General features: G+C 54.9%; 1 protein-coding gene across 15 annotated transcripts in view; it reads right to left on the bottom strand.

The window, feature by feature from the left end:
* Positions 1–20,056, bottom strand: part of EPB41L1 (erythrocyte membrane protein band 4.1 like 1) — a 117,938-nt gene extending 97,882 nt beyond the window's left edge. For 2 of the 15 annotated variants that reach the window (XM_071211673.1, XM_071211675.1), the window contains exons 1-2: positions 19,212–19,365; positions 4,824–4,878 (exon numbers count right to left, since the gene is read on the bottom strand). The gene's annotated coding sequence lies outside the window, so the exon portion shown is untranslated. Of the gene's footprint in view, positions 1–4,823; positions 4,879–19,211; positions 19,366–19,652; positions 19,769–19,881 lie in introns of those variants that run through there. The other 13 variants (XM_071211665.1, XM_071211681.1, XM_071211683.1 and 10 more) reach the window with 11 other exon arrangements.
* Positions 20,057–20,318: the final 262 nt, after the last annotated feature.

Below are 20,318 nucleotides of genomic sequence, written 5' to 3'. Positions count from 1 at the left end.
TGGTGTAAGCCAGGCGATGGGGGCCAGGGGGATGGAAGAAGCCCCTGATGAAAGACCTGCCCTCCCCTGCCTCTTCCCCCTACACAAATGCCGGAATCCCTCCAAGAACAGCCGGAAAAATCCAGGGATCCCAGAGACAACAGGGTCACAGAAAGGAATGCAGAACAGCCTACCTGGCTCTGGCTCGCAGGCAGGCAGCAGGCCGGGGGACTGATCTGTCACCCCTGGAGAAGAGGGCGGGGAGCAGGCAGGGTGGTCAGAGCCAGCATTTCAGAGCCAAGGCTGGAGGAGGAGAACGCGGGGCAAACGCAGGGGCGGGAGAGGGCAGCTCTTGAGCCTCCCACACTCACCTCCCTTCTGTGGGAAACAATGACGCAGCAACCTTTAATGTGACAAATGTACCTGCATAACCATGAATAAGTCATTTCCTCCTCTGGACCTCAGCCTCTGACACACTGTGAATCCAGTTCAGTAAACACGAGTGCCATCCTTGGAAGCCAACGGGACTCCCAGTGCTAATGTCATAGTCTTTCTCCAATTTTCTGAATTGTTCGTTAAAAAAAAAAAAGCAGAAAGTACTTTCAGGACGAAACCCAGGCTCCGAGGGCATTATCTGCCACATGGATCCAGCGAGGCAGGTAAGATGTGCTGTGCAGGTGTGTTCCTGTGCAGGGGTGGAGGGGCTTCAGCCTGCTTCCCAGGGAGGGAGGGGACAGGAATCTGATCACTCGCCAAGGCTGCTCAAAACCATGCTGGTCCCTTGAGCTCTGTGCTGTCTGGAGGAAGGGCTGACACCTTGGCAATGAACCAAAGGTGAGCAGTTTTCTGTCCATTCACCACCAGGAGGAGTGAATGAGGGACTGATAGCTGTTGGTGCCCTTGTCCACCACCCAGCTACCTCCACCCTCCTCACATCCAGGGGGGAAAGAGGAGGAACTGGGGCACCAGTGTTCAGCTGGAGAAGAGAGAAGACAAGCTCAAACCTCTTCCCATCTTCCAAAAGAATAGAGCAGAAGGAGGAGCCGCCTTCTAAGGGGACTGAGAGCACAGCTGGCCAATCCCCCTACCTCCTCCAGCTCTTTATTCTGGCCAAGCCTAACTACCCCTGCTTCTCCCTTGCATGCCTTTTTTCAGGCAGCAACTTCCTCCTGGAGAGCCCTCCCTGAAGTGACCATCCAAGTCTTAGCCCCCTTCAAGTCCTAGATCAAACAACCCTACCCCGGGAAGCATGCCAGGGCTGCAGTGGCTGCTGCCACTTCCTTTTCCCTGATCTCTCTCCTCTGAACTTGGGTTGCACTTTTCCTGTGTCCTTCCAATGGCAATTTGCAGTGTTGACTATGTCATGACCCCACCTGCATAGATATATGTCCCCCTCTAGGGGACCCAGGTGACTGCAGAGGTTTCCAGAGGCTCTGGAGCTAGGAAGGCCTGAGCTCAAATATCAGCGTTGTGATTTATTAGCCAGGGGTCCTTGGGTAAGTCACTTACCCTTTCTGAGCCTCGGTTTCCCCTGGAAAATGGGGGCAATAACAGAACCTACTCTATAGAGTTGCTGTTGCAATTAAATGAGATAATGTATGCAAAATGTGCAGTGTGAAGCTTGGCACAAAGTGAGAGCTCAGGAATGCGGCTTACTTGTTATGGCAACCTTTTGGTTAGGTTTGTGAATGACTTTTCTTTTCCGGAACACCTAACACAGAGCTGCGCACAGGATGGATGGATTTCTACAGCAGCAGATTCGTGCTAAGGAAGCCCTTTCCAACAGGCAGAGCAGTGCCACCTGAGCCTGGGCTGCCTCTGCAGATGGTGAGCTCCATGTCACTGAAGCTGCGGCAAGTGGACACAGGACAGCCACTTGACCTACCAAGAAGAGGAAGCAGACCAGGAGGCTAGGGCAAGAGCTCTGATGCCAGCCTCCCTGGGCTTGAAACCTAGCCCCTTCTCTTCATTCAATGTGTAACCTTCACTTAGCTGTGCCTCAGTTTCCTCATCTATAAAGTGGGGATAGTAATAGTACCTACCCCAAGTCCCATGAAGATTAAATGAGATAATACATGTAAAGCAATAGGACAGGGCCCGACGCAGTTATTATCGTCATTGTTGATATTTGTATTAATAGTACAGAAAGGGGAGTTATTGGCCTCTCACAGGCCAGCAAGGTGTTCACGCCCTATAACCCAGGGCTCCACTAACACCCTAGTGTGCTCTTGTGGTTCTGTCTGCCCAGCAGCCTTACCCTCCCCCTTCTACCAGTGACACCCCGGCCCCTTCCATTAGCCCATAGCACATGACCGGGCCCGGCCACTCAGAATCTCCTATCCCCCAGCAACAGTGATTGAACCAAACAGTCCTTTGCTTGGATTGATATATGGATCCTAGAAGAACAACAGTTCCCCCCTCTTTCTGCTGGGATTGATATATGGATCCTAGAAGAACAACAGTTCCCCCCTCTTTCTGCTGGGATTGATATATGGATCCTAGAAGAACAACAGTTCCCCCCTCTTTCTGCTGGGATTGATATATGGATCCTAGAAGAACAACAGTTCCCCCCTCTTTCTGCTGGGATTGTTAAGCTGGAGCAGTGGACAGCCAGTTCCTCATCAGGGCAAAGAGGAGAGAGAAGCTGTGATGGGAGAGAAGTGGAGGGTCCTGGTGGCATTTGAACCCATCGAGAGTCTAAAACAACAGGATTTCTCCCCCTCCAATCCCATGAACTGCCACGAGATCCAGTTAGGTCATTTTTTGGCTTAAGCCACTTTGAGTTGAGTTTCTGCCGCTTGTTTCTGAAAAAGCCATGCCCAATGGTACAGGCCTTAGCCTAGATAAGAGCTGTGCTGGGCACAGCAGGGCCAGGCAGGAGCCACTATCATGCCAGCTCCTGTGCCTTTGGGCACAGTCCATCTGGGCTGCAGTGGACAGTTAGCAAAGCCTGTTCACCAAGAATCACCCTGGCCCTGTGGTCTTCAGATCCAGCTGCCTGGAGCCCCAGCAATCTGCAGAGGTGTCTCCAACCCACCCAAGGGTAAGGGGGAGTAAACTGCCCCCAATTCAACCAGAGCTGTTATAAATGCTTACAAATTGGGGTTCTGCTGCCCCCAAATGTTTGAAAAACCCTTGTCCTGACTGATGCTCAGAAGAGCAGTAAGAAGCGACCAGGGCTGATGTGTCCACTCCTGTCCTGCAGAAGAGGAAACCGAGGCCCAGAAAGCAGAAGTGATGCAATTCAGTGCCAGAGCAAGGACTTGAACACAGGGGCCAGGCTTGCAGGCCAGAGTGTCTCACCAAGTATCTCCCACTGCACCAGGCTGCCTGTGAAAACCTGCCATCTCTTAACATTTCCTGTCTCCTCCAGAAAACTGGAAGTTGGCTAGCGCCTAAAGTCTCATCTCTCTCATCCCTGACCCCCACCCCGACTCCTGCCTCTGAGCCCCGCTCCTTGGAGGAGCTCAAGAAGCTTGAGGAACTTGGGGACTAAACGTAGGAGCCAATATCTACCTCTCCTTCTCCATGCGGGTCCCCGCAACACACATACACCGAGTTCCCCTTCTCCTCCCCTACTTGCCCAAATGTCAGGGAAAGGGCAGGCAGGCAGGCCCCCTCCTGGGAACTCCTAATCCACCTCCCCTGTCCTGGCTGCGCTGGGGCTGTGGACAGAGGATTCCTTGTTCCCGGAGCTTCCTGCCCAGAGATCTCCGTGGGGCCCAAAGCTCTGGCAGGAAAGAGCCAAATCGATCCTTTTAACTGAAGCTAAAGCTACCTCTCCCTCCCCCCTCCGCCCAGGAGCAACATGCTCCCAGCTCTATTTGCCATTCATTCTATCTGCCCCAGACCCACCCCATCCCCATCGCCCCCTCCCCTTATACATACACACACAGAGTTCCCCTAGAGAAACAGAGATGGCCTCACAGCTAACCAACCATAAAAACCAGAAGAGTCTAGAAGGACATCACATGCCTGGTAATTACGCCTTTCTGTAACAGTACAATGACACCTGCATATTTCTTTACAGTTTCCCAATCAGTTTAACTTTATTGGCTCAGTTCCCTTTCTACACATTTGCCTTGCCAGAGTTATAGACCCTCAGGGCTTTGAAAGTCCCTGGGCCAATGTTTTTTTTTAATTATTTTTGCCCAGAGTCAAGGAATGACTATGTGGGTCTACTGGGAAACAAAAGAGTTAGCCAACTAGAGTTCCTCAGCCTCACCCCAACTTCGACCAGGACTGCAGCTCCTCTATTCTGTACCTTGAGATTCTTTGGGGTTCATTTGAACAAGGAATTTCCCTTTTGGAAAGTGGGAAAACAACTCATTTAATCTGACCCTACCTTCTCCCACCTTCTGCCCTTACAATATATATCTGAGCCATCTGAGGTCAATGGAAAGGAAGGTAATTGCCCAAGGACACATAGTACTTGTGTAGCGCCAGAATGAAAACACCCTCTCCCAAATTCAGTCTACGGCATAGAAGTAACTGAGCAAAAGCAAACAAGGGCTGCAGGGCGAGCAGACGAGGCTTCCACAGGCAGCCCCTCCACTCGCCAGCCCCGCTAGCAAAGATAAGCAATAGAGGGAAGCTCACTGGCTAACACCCTGAGGTGCTCGATGAATGTGCATCTCAGCCCCCACCTCAAAACAAGCCCAAACCAGGGAGGGCCCTCAGCACTGAGTCCCTACCTCAAATTCTCCAGAAACCTGTGGCCTAGACAAAACCACCCACTCCCCAGCAGCAAGACATATCGAAATAGAGACGGAAGGCCTAGCAGACCAGGGGGCTCAGTGTTTAACCTTAGCAGAAGAAGGAGAAAAAGGCCGTGTAACACTCACCCCTCCTCTGTCCACACCAGCTCCCCGGGGGTCAGGACTTCAGTCAGTCAGGCACCTAGAAGGAGGAAAGAGCGTCAGCGCCTCAGAACGCGATCTCACGGGCCCGGCATGGGGCTGGAAAGTGAGAGGCTGGCATTGGACTCTCCGAGGAGCCTGGGGGAAGTTGCTGAACCTGTTAAACAGAAAGGCCTGAGTGACTGTGCACAGAGGGCATGGAGAAAGTCACAGACACCGAGCTGAGGAGGGCAGCAGAGGCCAGGCCGCGGAGGCCACGGTGAGGGGTCGGGTCTTTTTTCCAAAAGCAGTGGGAAGCCAACTGATTGCCCATAGGATGAGCTAGAAAGAAGCAAGGGTAGCTTTAGGAACACCAGCTAGGAGGTTGTCCTGGTTGTCCAGGGACCTGGACTAGGGTGGTTGCCGTAGAGGGAGGAAGACGTGGGATACTGGCGGGAGAAGCCTCCGGCCCTCTAAACTCACTCTCAGTAAACCTCCAGGAGGGAGGTGGTGTTTCCACTTCGTAAGGAACACAAGGATGGGGAGAAAAGGAAGGTCACCGCGGGCCAGGTTGGACCCACCCCGACGTCCCCTCTCTCTGCCCCAGCTCCGGTGGCTGGCACGGGCCTCAGGACACTCGGGCTCTAACATGAGTCACCTGGCAGTTTTCAACCTGCTTCCGCAACCGTTCCCTTGCACCCAGGCTAACCCTGGACGTGAGCACACCTGGGAAGGCTCTGGAGTCACAGACCTGGTTTGAATACTGGCTCTACCACTCTCTTGCTATGTGGCCTGGGGCAAGTCACTGTACTTCTCTGGGCCTTGGTTTCCTCATTTGGAAAAGAGAAATTATAATAGTGTCTGCTTCTGGGCTAATGGGAGGATGAACTGAGATGGCAGCAGCTCAGCACAGAGCCTTGCCACAAAGACCCCAGAGCCTCCACTTCCAGATGCAGAAACAGAGACCCAGAAAGGTCGAATGACTCGCCGAAGACCACTGCAGTGAGTTCGTGGCTAGTTGGGACCCTGCGCGAACAGCTGGTTCCAGGCCTGGGTTCTGAGCCACAAGGTTGTATGCACGGCATTTTGGTTCCAGCTTTTAAGATGAGGAAATTGAGGCTAAAAAAATTACAAGGGACTAGCCCAAGGTCTCAGAGAGAATCAACGGTAGAAGAGTCCTTTGAACCCAGGTCCCCTTGATGAAAAAGCCTAGTGTCCCCGTGGATAGCCAGTAAGCAGATGTGTACGGAAAAGCTTCAGATTACGGGGCCCTTTATGACCTGGAAGAGGGACAAATGCAAATCTGGGCAGAGGGCGGGGGGCCCACCTTGAGAGGAAACGGGAAGGAGCCGGGGGAACAAAAGCCTCTTTCTCAGAAGCCCTCCCGGGGGACTGGGCAGGAGAGAGGGAGCTGACAGGCAGGGCCATCTACCCTGCCAGGGCTGAGCTCAGGGCAGGATATTAACAAACAAAAACAGCTCTGGTCTGGCCACCAGCTTGCTCTGTGCTCCCCGGTAGAGACACGGACCAACACACAACCACTTGGTCTTTGTTTCTTGAGCTCAGGAATGAGCCGGTCGTTCTGCAGCGCTGCAGTCCCCTCCAGGCAGAGGAGACTAACGATAACCAATCCTCAGCCCAGGCTCCTGGCCAGGCCGTGAGACCAGAGACCCCGAAAGGTGGCCCCTTCCTTGGCTCTGATACCGCAGTGAGGCCGGGGTTGTGCGCGCCCGCCCTGGCTATTTGGCCAGGTCACTGTCCTGCCCTAGGCCTCGGCTTGCTCATCTGTACATTTGGGACTGATCTTTGCCTGGGCAGCTGCCAGAGCGGAGGATCCAAGGAACGTCCCCAAAGGCAGGCAATCGGCCAAGGTAGAGCACAAAGGCCCCACCCCAACTCCCACCCCCCAGCTTTTTTCTCCTCCTTTCCCTCTGGCCCATGTCCCATTCAGACCAATAGAATCACCACATCCAAGCTCATGGATGCAAGAGAATGTGACAACCAGCTCCTCGGCTAACGCTTGGCAGCTCCCCACGTGCCCTCGTGCCCTGCCCTGTGCTAACTCCTTCCCTGGAATTATATCTCAGGTAAGCCCCTCGATCACCCAGTGAGGTCAGTTCCACCACTAGTCTCCATTCACAGATGACAGACGAGGGTTCAACAAAGTGAAGTGACTGGTCCAAGGTCACCCACAGCAAGTGAATGGCAAGACTAAGATGAGAACCCAGATAGTGGCTCATTTGACATCAAAACCCCAAGATCTGAAGGAGAGGGTTATAGGCCTTTGTTCCCCATGCGGCTAACCTCCCCAAATGGTCAGTTGGGCATTATTATTCAAATATGTCCAGCTCAACTCTCCAGAAAAATGCTGTCCAATAGAAAGAGGATGCAAGACACATGTGCCATTTAAAACTTTCCTAGCCACATTAAAAAAGGTACAAAGAAAAAAAGGGAAAAAAATGTAAACATTAAAAAAGGTACAAAGAAACAAGTGAAATTAAATTTTAATAATAAATTTTATTCAACTTGATACATCCAAAAGTAATCATTTCAACATGTGATCAGGCGGCGGACTTGGCCCAGTGGTTAGGGCGTCCGTCTACCACATGGGAGGTCCGCGGTTCAAACCCCGGGCCTCCTTGACCCGTGTGGAGCTGGCCCATGCAGTGCTGATGTGCGCAAGGAGTGCCCTGCCACGCAGGGGTGTCCACCGTGTAGGGGAGCCCAATGTGCAAGGAGTACACCCCATAAGGAGAGCCGCCCAGCGCGCAAGAAAGTTCAGCCTGCCCAGGAATGGCGCCGCACACACGGAGAAATGACACAAGATGACGCAGCAAAAGGAAACACAGATTCCCCTGCCGCTGACAACAACAGAAGCGGACAAAGAAGACGCAGCAAATAGACACAGAGAACAGACAATCGGGGTGGGGGGGAAGGGGAGAGAAATAAATAATAAATAAATCTTTAAAAACAAAAACAAAAACCATGTAATCAGTATAAAAATATCATTGGGATGTTTTACATTCTTTTTTTCCTATTAAGTTTTCAAAATCCGTGCATATTTTACACTTAACAGCACATCTCAATTTAGATGATAAATTTTCATTGGATACGCTTGATCTGTATTTAGATTTTCATAGCCTTTAAAACTGAAAAAGTATATTCACAAAACTAAGGTCCCCAAACATCCGTAGAAGTTTTTCAATAACCACATCGAGTATTCTTTTTAAAACTTAAATTAGTTAAAATTAAATAAAATTCAAAATTCAGTTCCTCAGTCGCACTAGCTATATTTCAGGTGTTCAGTAGCCACACGTGGCTAGTGGCTGCTGTGTGGGATAGCACAGCTCCTTGAGGGCATGGGCTGGTGGCCTCTTTGACCCTACGGCCACAGCTGGGCTTTCCAAGGTCAACTTGAATCTGAGTAGAATAGAATCTACTCATTCAACAAATTCCTACTAACATTAATATCTGCATCTGAGGCCTATTATATTCACAGTGATGGTGGCAAAGGGATAAATCCCCATTGTTCAGAGGATGACACTGTGGCTCAGTGAGATGAGTCACCTGCCCAAGGTCACCCAGCTTTGACCCTGGGCTGGTCTGACTTGGAAGCCTGAGCCTTGTTTCTAAAGTCTGGCAGGGGCAGGCTTGGGGTTTGGCCTTCTAGAGAAAGCCACAGCCCTTGGCCACTTTCTCAGGACCCCTCAGTCTGGTGGTAGAGAATGGCCCAGAACAGGAAACCCAATGAAGAGGATAAAAGGGAAGTGGAGCAGGAGAAAGGATTGCCATGGACTACACTGGGTGGTGGTCCCATGCACAGGGCTTAGGCCACTGTGTCCCCGTCCTGCAGGAGGCAGAGCCGGCAGGGTTCAGCAGGGTCCACCGGGCTGCACCAGCTGCCTGCCCTCTGGGCAGGTCCCTGGCTGGACGCCATGGCCTCCCCTGCCTTCCCCAGAGGCCAGTGGACCAGGGCCAGAGCCAGTGCTCACCTCCCAGGGTCACCTCAGCTGGAGGCAGGGGAAAGGGGCCAAGGAGGGGGACTTCTCCCTCGGGAAGAGGGGAGAGAGGGCCCTGGAGACAGACCCCGGGGTAGGGGCAATGTGGCAGGTGCAGGCCAGAAAACCCTGGGTGGCCCTGCCCCTCTCTTGGTGAGCACAGCTAGCACTCAGCCCCCTGCAGCCAGTCCAGCAGCGGGAGACGCTCCTGGCTGTTAGGTTTAACAATTAACTCTGATTGCTTTCCATGTCGGCAGGAGGTAGTTCCTGCAGAATGTGCTATCTGGGGGTAGAGGGACAGGGAAGGTGACGGCGACTGTGAAGGGTGGAGGGCTTGGTGTGAAGGGAGAAAGGGGTGGTAGTGAATTCCCTCAGCTCCCCACCTCCTCCTCCCCAGCCCTCTCTACCAACACGCTAAGGGGTGAGGGCATTCGCTGGCACAGAGTAAATATTTTAAGTCAGTGACTACGGGGGTGGGGTGAACGAGAATAAAACAGCTGGATGGGCAGACTGATGGAGAAGTGAAGGGAGGCAAAAGGTGGCCTGCCCTGGGCCAGGCACCGCCTTGATCCCTGGTGCTCAGTGAGACCAAGCTGGGCTGACAGCCAGGATGGCAGCCACCCAGGGCAGGCCAGGAACATGGCCTTGAGGTCCCCCAGCGCGGGTGCCACTCCTGGCTCAGCCCTACCCGGCGGTGACCTTGGGCGAATGAGTCAGCCTCTGGGAGCCTTTGCTGCTTCCCCTGTAAAATGGGGGTGATAGTGCTAGAACACAGGGCTGCGTGTGCCGTGCCAGGCGCACAGATGCTAGGACACACCGTGCTGTTGTCATGTAGTTGTGTGTCTTGCTGCCTGGCAACAGCCTCCTCTGCTCGGCACTACCTCCCACCCCGTTTCCCCACGCCCCACGTGCTCGCCCGGTTCCCACCTAAGTGGCCTTTTCTCCGTCTCCAGCAGGAAAGCCTGGACCAACGACTCAGGCCCACTCACCGCTCACTCCCTGGGATCACACACACGCTGGCCACAGACCGCTCCCAGGTTGCCACGTGCTTGTCCTTTACGTCCTGCTTGGGTTGCCCTGGCCCCAGGCCTAGGTCTTCTCCCAGGGGGCAGGGCAGGTTAGGAGACGGCTCCTTCCGTCTCTGCTATTTAGAGATTCTGACATTTCTGGGATCATTTTACACTTTAACTTTAGACAGACCAGGGTTCAAATCCTAACGTTGGCCAGGTAAACAGGCCACTGTGCTGTCACGGGATACCCTGAGACCAGCCTGCAGAGGCCCGGAACCCCAGCTCAGCCCCCGCCAGGCTCAAGCCAGGGCAGAGAGGGCCAAAGACCCGTCCAGCTCCTGAAAAAGCTGTAGCGGCTCTGCCCCACCTTTCCAGCCTTCCTTCCGCGACTCTAGGAGTGGCCCAAATTCTCAGCAAAATGAAGCCTGAAGTTGCCCCGCATCAGGGGTGCTGCCCCTGCTTCCCCTCAGCTCTCTCCCGCAGCTGTCCCGCAGCTTTCCAAACCCGCAGCCGCCGTCCCCTCCCCGGGCTGTGTCTCTGCCTCCCTGACACCCTCACTCCCCTGTCCTGCTTCCTGGCTGACCATGACACCCATGGCACGGAGTCCACCTGATCTCTCACTCCTCAGCTCACCCAGCTGTCTCCCTGCCAGACACGGCTTCCTCGGAGGAGAGTTTCCCTCCCTTACTTGGCCTTAAGACTCTGGAGACCAAGGAGCTCCTATGACGATTTTTCTCTGTAACTCACCCCTTCACCCCAAGCACAATGCTCAGAATAGAGTGGGTGTTTGCTGAAACAATAAGGGTAACTACTAACTGAAAAATAATGAACATCATCATTCATTGGCCGTGTATTCTTTGCGAGGTTGAGATCTCAGTATTTTACACGTATCACTTCAGTAAATCCTCACAACCCCTCGAAGAGATGTATAATCCCTATGCTTTTTTTTTTCAAGCTGAGGAAACTAAGGCTCAGAGGAAGTGAAGTGACTTACCCAAGATCACACAGCCAGGAAATGACAGAGTCGATTTCAATTCTGACCCACTGCCCTACTTGGCCTTCCTCCAATCTACAAATAAAGGAGGGAATATTTGAGAAATTGTGGCCTGAGGGCTCCAGAGAAACCAGCCCAGCCTGGAGCAGGAGGAAGATTCTGCAAATCAAACTCAATAACTCTATACAGCACGCGCTCTGTGTCAGGTGCTGGGGAGCAGGGAAGGATCCACGAGACTCATCCCGGTGCTCCCAGAACCCACAACCTAGCAGGAGCCATGAGTCCAGCCCCTAGTCAAGGCTAAAACCAAGGAGAAACTGTCCCCAGAAGGGAACAGATAAGGCACTAAGGGAATGCAGAGGAGGGAGAGACAAATTCTCCCTGGGGGAGGCGGGGTAGGACTCACAGAAGCTCTGTGGGCCAGAAGCTGGCACCTGAGCTGAGCCTTGAAAAGGCAGACAGGATTTCAACAGAGATTTAGAGAATGGTGGTGTGTGTGTGGGGGGGTGGCATTCCTGGCAGGAACAGAGGGAGCTGAGGCAAAGAGAGGGTAAGCACTGGGCGTGTCCCAAGAAGCCTCAGGAAACACATTTCCCAAGCCCCCTCCCTGGGCACACGCCCCGGGGGCCCAGGCCTGGAGAGGCCACTTTGAGCATCCCGGGGCTCACAGGCAAGGGCTGTAGTGAGTGGGTCCAGGAGGGAAGCAAGGGCCTGAGCATGTGGGTGTGTGGTGTAGCAGAAGAGACGCAGGGGGCCTGGATCCAGGCTCTGTCCAGAATTTCTGAAGGTGGGAGATGCTAGAGGTGAGTGAAGCTGGAAAGGCAACAAGGAAAGGGGCAAAGAAAGGGGACTGGGCAGTAGTTCAAAGCTGCAGGGGACCTTGGGCTTATCCTGTCCAACTCTCATTGTACAGCTGTGAAACGGAGGCCCAGAGAGGGGAAGCCAGAAATCCTGGGAGGTGAGATCTGCCTCCTATGCCCGCCTGTGACTCTTCTCCAGGCGGAGGCTCTGACTCTATAAAACAACCCCAAAGGCAGTAGTCCCTAAACGCTTTTGGGTCATGACTTCAAGGCTCAGATGGTGGCTATGATCCTCTACCCGGATGCTGCACACCCTCAAAACCCTGCATGAACATCTGAAACCAGCGTTCTCCAAAGGCCATCCAAGAGCCATCCAAGGCTATCTACACCCCAATTATCTCAACAGGGAGCCTGTCAAAAAAGGCTGATTCAAGAGCCCCACCACGGATCAGAGCCTCCCACAGGGCCGCTGAATTTGAATCTCTGGGGTGAGCCCTGGGAGAGAGTATTTTTAGCAAGTCCCCCCTTGTTGCTCTTACAAGGAGCCCAGTTTGAGAAGCTCTATTTACACAACCTTGGGAGTAAGGGGATGGGTGGTGTGCTGAGCTGCTCCCCTGTTAGGCCCTTCACATACTGAAGTTCTGTTCACTTGCCTATAAAGAAAGGGTTCCGGGGCTAGAAGCTCGAAAGCCACTGTTCCTTAGTCAAGGTCTGTTCCGGTTGAGCCACCTGCTCAGGCAGGCAGGTGGCCGGGCTGGGCTAGGCTGACCAAGGTAACGGTCATGGCGGGGGTTGGCGGAGGCTCAGCAAACTGACTGCGGCTGCCCAGATTCTGAAGTGACACTCTGGGATCAGTGGCCTTGCCTGGGACGAAGTCGGGGCTCCTGGTTTGGGGAGAAGGGGCTGACCTTGGCGCGAAGGAAGGTTGCCCATCAAGCTTAGGCTACAAGTTCCCGTCCTCTCTCCAGACCATTTCACTCTGGCATTCAAGCCGGCTCTGGCTTCCTTTTCCTACCAGAAATAATGTGCTCCTGAACCAGAAGCCCCAGCTCCAGCCCCCACCTTCCTCCCTGCTAGCGCTCCACCCATCCTCCCAGGCACCTAGCACCCTCCAAGAAGACAAGACTATCACTTTTCGTAGATGATATGCTTATTTGCCTGGAAGACTCAAGATAATCCTTGGAAAAACTAAGGTGACCAGTGACAAAACAATAACTAGTAAAAAGCAAAGTACCTTCAGACCCGCCCTGCCACCTTCCCTAAAGCAGCATCTCTACAGGTGGGCAGCTGCCTGGAACCAAATGGGCTCAGAGCCTTGGCCAGCCCAGGACCCGCCAGGAGCGGGTGGCAGAGGGCAGGCCTGGGGGCAGAAGTTCTGGGTCGAGACCCTGCCCTCTGAGCCAGTAGTTTGCTCTGTGAATTTGAGTAGGTCCAGGCCCCTCTGGACCCCTAAAAGCTCCGGCAGGCCCCACCTGAAACAGTGTAAGGAAGACTACTTAATTAGCCGATTAATTTTTTAAAAAAGACTTAAGCATCCCCATGGGGTTTGGGTGGAGCAGAACTAGATTTAAGTCCTAGCTGTGCCTCTTGCTGACCGAGGACTTGGCAGGCCTTGGGTAAGCTATTTTGCCTCCTCTAATAAAAGGGGGCTCATAATCTCTTCCCCACTGGGTAGCTTTAAGGATTGAAAGCTATAAGGCAGGCAAAGCACTCAGCACAGGGTCTGGCACTAGGTAAGCCAAGGAATAAAAGCAGTTGTTTGTAAATCACCATGAAATCCCTGGGTTTTCTAATTCTTGAGTGGCCCTAGGGCACCCAATGCCATCAACTTGAAGTGGGCCCGGAGGCCTTCTCTTTAGACCTCTAATTTGGGAGAGAAGGTAAGGAAAGGGCAAAGGGGAAAGCAGAGAGAAAAGTTTGAGAAAACTGAGAGGTGGAAAGGGAAAGGAGAGGGAAAGGAAATCAGGAAGGAGCCCAGCTCCCCCAGCTTGGGGGAAAGGAAGATGACTTGGCTCAAACTGTCAGGGCAGGATAACCCCTCTCTTCTTTCCAGAGCCTTCCCTAGGCCCACCAAGGCAAGGCTGTCAACAGGGACCCAGAAGCCTTGGGTAGCCTCCAGGCCCTGGCTCCCTGCGGCTGCCCACGTGGCCTCCTGGAGAAGCCAGGTGGGCAGCACACCTCCCATTCGGCCTGCGGAGGCCCTGCCCATGCACTTGGGACCCCAGGACCTCCTTCTTGGGGTTCTGCTCCTGACTCAGCAGGGCTGTTCCCCCCCTGGGTCCCCACCTCCGGCCCTGCGCACAGCCCTCTCCAGGCCGCTCTCTGGCCCAAGCTCCTACGTCTGGGGTTAAAGTTGCAGCTAGGCCAAAAGCACTGTTCAGTCTATAAGCAGGAGCATGAACAAGATGTTCCAACTGCCACAGCCAGCTGTGTGACCTTTGGAATGTCACTTCTCTCGGAACATCACTTTCTCTCGTCTAAGTAATGAGAACAATGACAAGGAGCATCACGAAGGATCTCCCCACTCTGACAGCAGCTGCAGAGCCCTGGATGCCTCTGAGCACAGAGGGGCAACCAGGACTTGCCTCGGGAGAGAAGCAGGCTGGGCCGGGCCGTGCTGAGAATGCCCCGGATGTGCAACGACCAAGGGTTATTATGATGATGACGGTTATAATTAAAAATCACAGCAACACACCCTTAAGCAATTTACCAGGAGGTTTCTCATTATCTCCAGGGATTCACAATCTGGTAGGTAGGTAGGGCTGGATGGTGATTAGTCACATTTGGCAGATGAAGAAAGTAAAGCAAGATTAAGTGACCTGTCCCAGCTACGAGGTGGAGAGAAGCTGGAGCCGAAGAAGAAATAATAATTATCTCACTAGGCATGCTCACATCTGTCATCTTCAACAGGTCGCACTACCACGACCTGGCATTGTAGGTGCCACTGTTCCCGTTTCATAAAAGAGGAAACTGAGGCTGAGGAAAAGGAACTGACTCACTAAAGCTCAGGGCTGCTCCATTGCCAAGGCTGCATTTGCACCCAAGCTGGAGGACCCCAAGGCCTGTACTCTCCTCCACCTTCCTGTAGGTCCTTCCGGTGGCTGACCTGGGACTCTCAAACTCCTGCTTTTGGCTTCCGGCTTACTGCTCCCTCCAGTAGGCAGCCTTGGAGGTTAAAGGCAGTGAGAAGACAGCTAGGGACCTGGAGTCTGTGAGAAGTCACTCTCGCCTCTCCCACTTCCTCACCTCCCCAGCCCAGGCAACTGTGCTTCTTTCGTACCCCTGGACCCTCCCATGCCCACTAGCTTAGCAGCAGTCAATAGGCCTCACCCTGCTCCTCACCCTCACCCCAGGCCACTCTCTACACTCTCTACCACCACCTAGAGAGCTGTGTTTTTGAAAGGCAACTCCCATCTTTCCTAGCTGGTGTTAACCTCTTCCCTAGCTCCTCACCACCTAAAGGACTCTTCAGCCTCTACCCCATCTGGCCCCAATCTTCCTCTCAGGCCTCCAGCCATTTGGCCCCCCTGTCCCCTCACTCAGCCCCTTCTGCTCCAACCATCTAGAACTATATGGAGGTCCCCTAAAAAGCCATGCTGCCTTTGCACAATGACCTGGAAGATAAAGCCCAGCCCCAACGCCATCTCACTCTTCCACGAAGGCCTTTCCTCCATAAATAGCCACACCCTGACACCTTGCACAGTGTCCTTGTGGGACCGCATCTTTACATGTCTAGCCCAGCCCCAGGCTGTGAACACCGCTCTGTATTCATGTCTGTTTCTCTATGCTCAGGGCCTGACCCAAAGGCACTCAAGAGCCTCGACTTGAATTGTGGAGTAGCCATAACAGTAACAACAGCCGGCACTGAGCAGGTGCTTACTGTGTGCTCAGCTCTGCACTAAGCGTCCCATGTATGTTATCTCATTTAATCCTCAAAGTAACCCTATGAAGCAGATACTATTATGGGTCCTGTTTTATAGGTTTGGAAAAAAAAAACAACAGCAGCCAGAGATGAAGTCCTTTGCCTAAGTCCATCAGCTAGTATGTGATGAGGTTTAAATGACCCCAGAGCCACTGCAGGTAACCTTGGCTGAAAGGTGTGCTATCCACCCCAATGCCCTCATTTCACAGGCAGGAAACCAAAAAGGGAGGGACAGCAACTCATCCGCAGCCATGTGGATAAGGCTTGGACCCGGATCTTGAGGTTTCCCATTCAGTGCTCTTCCCCTCCGGGGTCGTGCAGGATCGTAATCCTGAGGACACAGGACGCTAGCAGGCTGTGTCTCCTGAGGAGCAGAGGCCCTGCTTTCTCCTGCCTCCCCTAGAGCAGAGCTCAGCACAGCAGTGGGGGCTCACAGTCCTGGCCAGGAGATGCAGCAGTAAGAAAGACAGATAAATCTAGTTCAGAAAAGTACAAGACCTGCTCAGATATCACAATGTCAGGGTTCGAGGCGAAACGTTGGGTATCATTTAGTGCCATCTCCCATTTTATAAACCCATTCATTCACTACACTTATGGAATATCAGTCATGAACCAGGCACTGGGAAGGGCAGTAGGAAGACTGACAAGCAAGTTCCTGCCCAGATGGCATTTACAATCTAGCGGGAGAAGACAGACAATTACAACTCTCATAAGTGCTATGAAATACAGGAAGTTCGTAGAACATGTAACAGGGAAAACCGATGTAGCCTGGGGAATTGGTAAAGGCCTCCCTGAGAAAGTGACTCCTGAGCTGAAACCTGCAGAGAGGGAGTAAACCAAGATAAGAAGCAGGAAGAGTGTGCTAGATGGGGGGAATAGTATATGCAAGATCTCAGAGGCAAAAGAGCTCATGGTGCCTTGGATGAACTTAAAGAAGGCCAGAATGGCTGGTTTCTAGAGAGGTGGAACCCACAGGGCCTGGTAGGTCCAAGTAAGGATTGGAGAAACTGAGAAGAGCAAGGGCAACTCTTTGCACAAAACTCAACCCAGACCAGATTCAGATGCTGTCAGAGTCACTGCATTAGTCAGAAGAGGAGTGATTTGTCTAAGATCACAAGGAAAACTTGGACTTGAAACCAGAATACCTACCTCCAGGGCTTTGGGGCTACTTCAGATATGTGAGTGAGAGGGGAGCAGGGGAGGCTTTCCCAGTGTTGCTGGGATCATCCAGCCTTTGCCTCTCTTGAGCTCTCGTGCAACAGAGTCACCTGTTTGTTGAAACACTGAGGGCTGGGCCCCACCCCCAGGGTTATAGATTCAGTAGGCCTGGCAAGACACTAGGATCTGCATTTCTAAGGTCTCAGGTGGCCCTGCTGCTGGCAGGGAGGGGCTCATACTTAGGGAGCCTCTCTCTGAGGTGTATGTGTGGGGTGGAAGTGGGGACCGTAGACCCCACCCTTGGGAGCAAGAGGATGGACAACAATGAGATAAACTCTAGAACAAGGAAGGGAAGGGGCCTAAAGTCTTAAAAGCCGACCCCACTGGTTGGTCAGGCAGGAAGACTGAGGCTTAGGGAGTTTAGACCCTTTCACAAAAGAGATGCTCAATTAAAACATGTTGGGTGAGCAGATAAGCACAAGAAAAGGGTTTGATCAAAGTCAAGAGGAGATCCCTGGACGAGATGCCAAGGCTCCTGAGCTTCAGGCCAGAGCCCTCCCCCTGTCCTGGGAAAGGGATTCCAGGGAGACAGGAAGCTCAGACTTCCCCAGCCTCTGCTGCCTCACGCAGGAAGCATTTTAAGAATTGTAGAGATAGGTTCTTGGCTTCCAATCCCATCATTCATCCACCCTCCTTCCTTTTACACTCTCAGCTCCCTCCCTTTACACTCCAAATCCTGCGCACTTTATCCTGGCAAGCCAAGCAGCGAGGGGTGGGGGTGGGGGTGGGGGTGGGTAGGGTGTTGGGAAGAAGAGCTGGAGCTAAGTAAGATTTCTTCCACTTGGATGTCCTTCTACCAGAGCAATTCCTTCCTCCTATAAGATTCCCAGTCTCTATTTTTATATCCCAGCCCAAACCCAATCTACCCACAGTTCAGTACCAACATCTGAAACTCACAAAGCCAGGGGCTACATTCCTGAATCACCTCTCCATCCAGTTTTGCTAAAATATAGTGGCCCTGGACAGAATTTTTCTATCCTATTCCAGTTGGCAGCAAAAGGCCACTTCTCCTACAAACCCACATTCACAGACTCACTAATACACAAACAGCTATATGTACATAAAAACAAACATATGAAAACTTACAAACACACAGATATATAAAGAGATTCCATATTCACTGCTAAAACATAGTTATCCATCCACATGCCCCAAAATACACAGTGAGAACACACGCATGCACACAGACCACACATCTTTAGAAATGAATGCACGCGCAAATACATGGGAAAGGGGTAGACACGCCCAGAGAAATTTCTCTCAAATTAAATAAGTCTCCTGAGGCCGGATTCCTCGGAGTGCGGGCACTGGCCCTTTAAGAGAGTGGGTCTCTCCCGAAGTCATTTTGGGCACCTGGGGTGGGGCCCTACCCACGCGAGCCGGCGGGTGAGGATGGAAGTGCGGTTGACCAGGCCAGGCCCGATCCGGCCCTGGGAGACTGTTTCTGCGCCGCGACAGGAAATGGATCTCTGAACCGGCTGGGTCACCAGCCTTGGGGACAGCCGCCGCCACCACCCCAACTCCCTCCCACCCCCACCCCCCCTTACACACACACCCGGGCTTCAGTCAAGACACGCCCTCGGCTCCAGCTCGGGCCCGGGACGCTGGGTCCCCGGAGAGCCGGCTCCCTCTGCGCACCCCCCTCCCCCGGGGTGTGGCCGCCCACCTGTCAACAGGGAGTCTCCTCCCGGGGAGGGCGCCCCCGCCGGCACCACCCACCGCCCCGGCCAGGTGCCCGGCTCCCGGCGACTGCAGCGCCTCGGCCGCCGCCCCCACCCCTTCCTCCCGGCAGTGCCGAGACAAAGCCGCGCACACGCACGCGGGGGCTCCGCGGGTGCACACCCGCGCTCACACGCGCACACAGTCATTGGCGCGCACAGCGGGGCACGCACACACACACACCCCGCCACAGGCTCCAGCCACGAGCGAAGCCACTGGCGCACACCCTCATTCAGCTACACGCACTCTGCCACACATTCGGACACACCCTCTCACCGACACATTCACGGGTAGACACACGCAGACACACATCCTCACCCAGCTACACATGCACTACCCAGTCCAGACGCGCGGAGACGTACAGGGCACACACCTTCACGCAGGCACACACACACACCAGATGCACAAACGCGCGCGCGCACCGAGCATCCACTTGCACGGATCCACGGGCTCACGCCCAGCACACACCCGGAGACGCGTGGACTGACACACTTACCCCCGCCAATACTGAAACCCACGAACCGAAGCCAGGGCTTCCGTGCACCGGCGCCCGCACCCACCTCGCGCCCCCCACCCGCCCGCCCCGGCGGCTTCCAGCCCTCTCGAGGCTGCCGCCGGCCTGTCAGTCCCCGAGGATGCGGGACTGCCCGCAGCCCTGGGAGATCCCCCCCGCCCCAGCGAGCTCCGACGCGGTGGGGTGCGCGGGCCCGAGAGGAGGGCGGCCGCAGCTAACCTGTCGGCGGCGGCGGCGGCTTCCGGGCACTGTCTGTCCCTCTGTCCGTGCGTCCGGCGGCCGACCGGGCTGGCTCCGAGGTGCACTCGAGCTACGCAGAAATGCCCCGCTGGCTCGCTCGCTCGCTCCCTCCCTCCCACGGCGCTCAGCCCCCTCCCCGCCCGCCCCCCGCCCCCCCTCTCCCCCTCCGCCCCGCCCGGACCGGCTCCCCGGGAGGAGGCGGCGGCGATGCCGGCGGCGGGGAAAGCAGCGGGCGAGCGAGCCGCAGGCTCGAGCCGCCAGCAGCCGGGGAGCGCCGCCGCCCGAGCCGCCGAGCCCGGGTGCGCGCCGGGAGGAGCCGCGCGGGCCCCGGGGAGGGGAGCAGGGGAGGGGGCTGAGCCCCGCGAGCGGGCCTGAGGCTCGGGGTCGCCACGCGCGGCCCCACGTGGGCCCCGCGCCTACCTGAGCCGCCCGGGCGCTCACCAACGGGGGCGGAGCGGCGCGGCGAGCAAGGCGAGACCCCACCCGGGTCCTCCCGCCCTCGCGGTCCCAGCCGGGTGGGCTCGGGCCCCACCCCCGCGTCCCACCGAGTCCCCGCCCTCGCTGGCCGCGGTTTTCCCTGGCGGAGACTCCACGGCTCTTGGCCGGGTGCCCGGGGCTGACCCCACCGCCCGGTGCCCAGCTCCTCTACCTGCAGCCGGGACCGCGCCGCCGCGCCGCCGCCCTCCCATTGTTCCACGGCCCGAGCTCTGCGAGGGTCGCGCCGCGCACTCCAGCCCCCTCTCGGGTGGCAACACCTCTGGACTCTCCGAGGACTCTCCCCGGGCTGAGCCCCTGGCTCGGTGACCCCAGCGCCCAGCCTCCACGGGCCCAGGCACGCCCTAAGTAAAGGGCTTTTCTAAATGAGGATTATCACTCCTGCAGCCCTGACAGATGCTCGTTCAGGTCCTGCTTTGAGTCAAAGACTGAGGTGCTGGGAAGGGAGCCACCAGCCTAAGTTCAGGGAGTCCAAACTTGCGGCCAGGGGGCAGGTGGGACACCAATTAGATGCCCCCATTCCATAGATGAAAAACCTGAGGGACTCCTCCCCAGAAGGGAGGCTGAGGCAGATGAGCTGGGCCTCCTCCG

Source organism: Dasypus novemcinctus, chromosome 24 (assembly GCF_030445035.2).
Source record: "Dasypus novemcinctus isolate mDasNov1 chromosome 24, mDasNov1.1.hap2, whole genome shotgun sequence".
Taxonomy (NCBI): Eukaryota; Metazoa; Chordata; class Mammalia; order Cingulata; family Dasypodidae; genus Dasypus; species Dasypus novemcinctus.
This window is presented reverse-complemented; position numbering and strand designations above follow the sequence as displayed.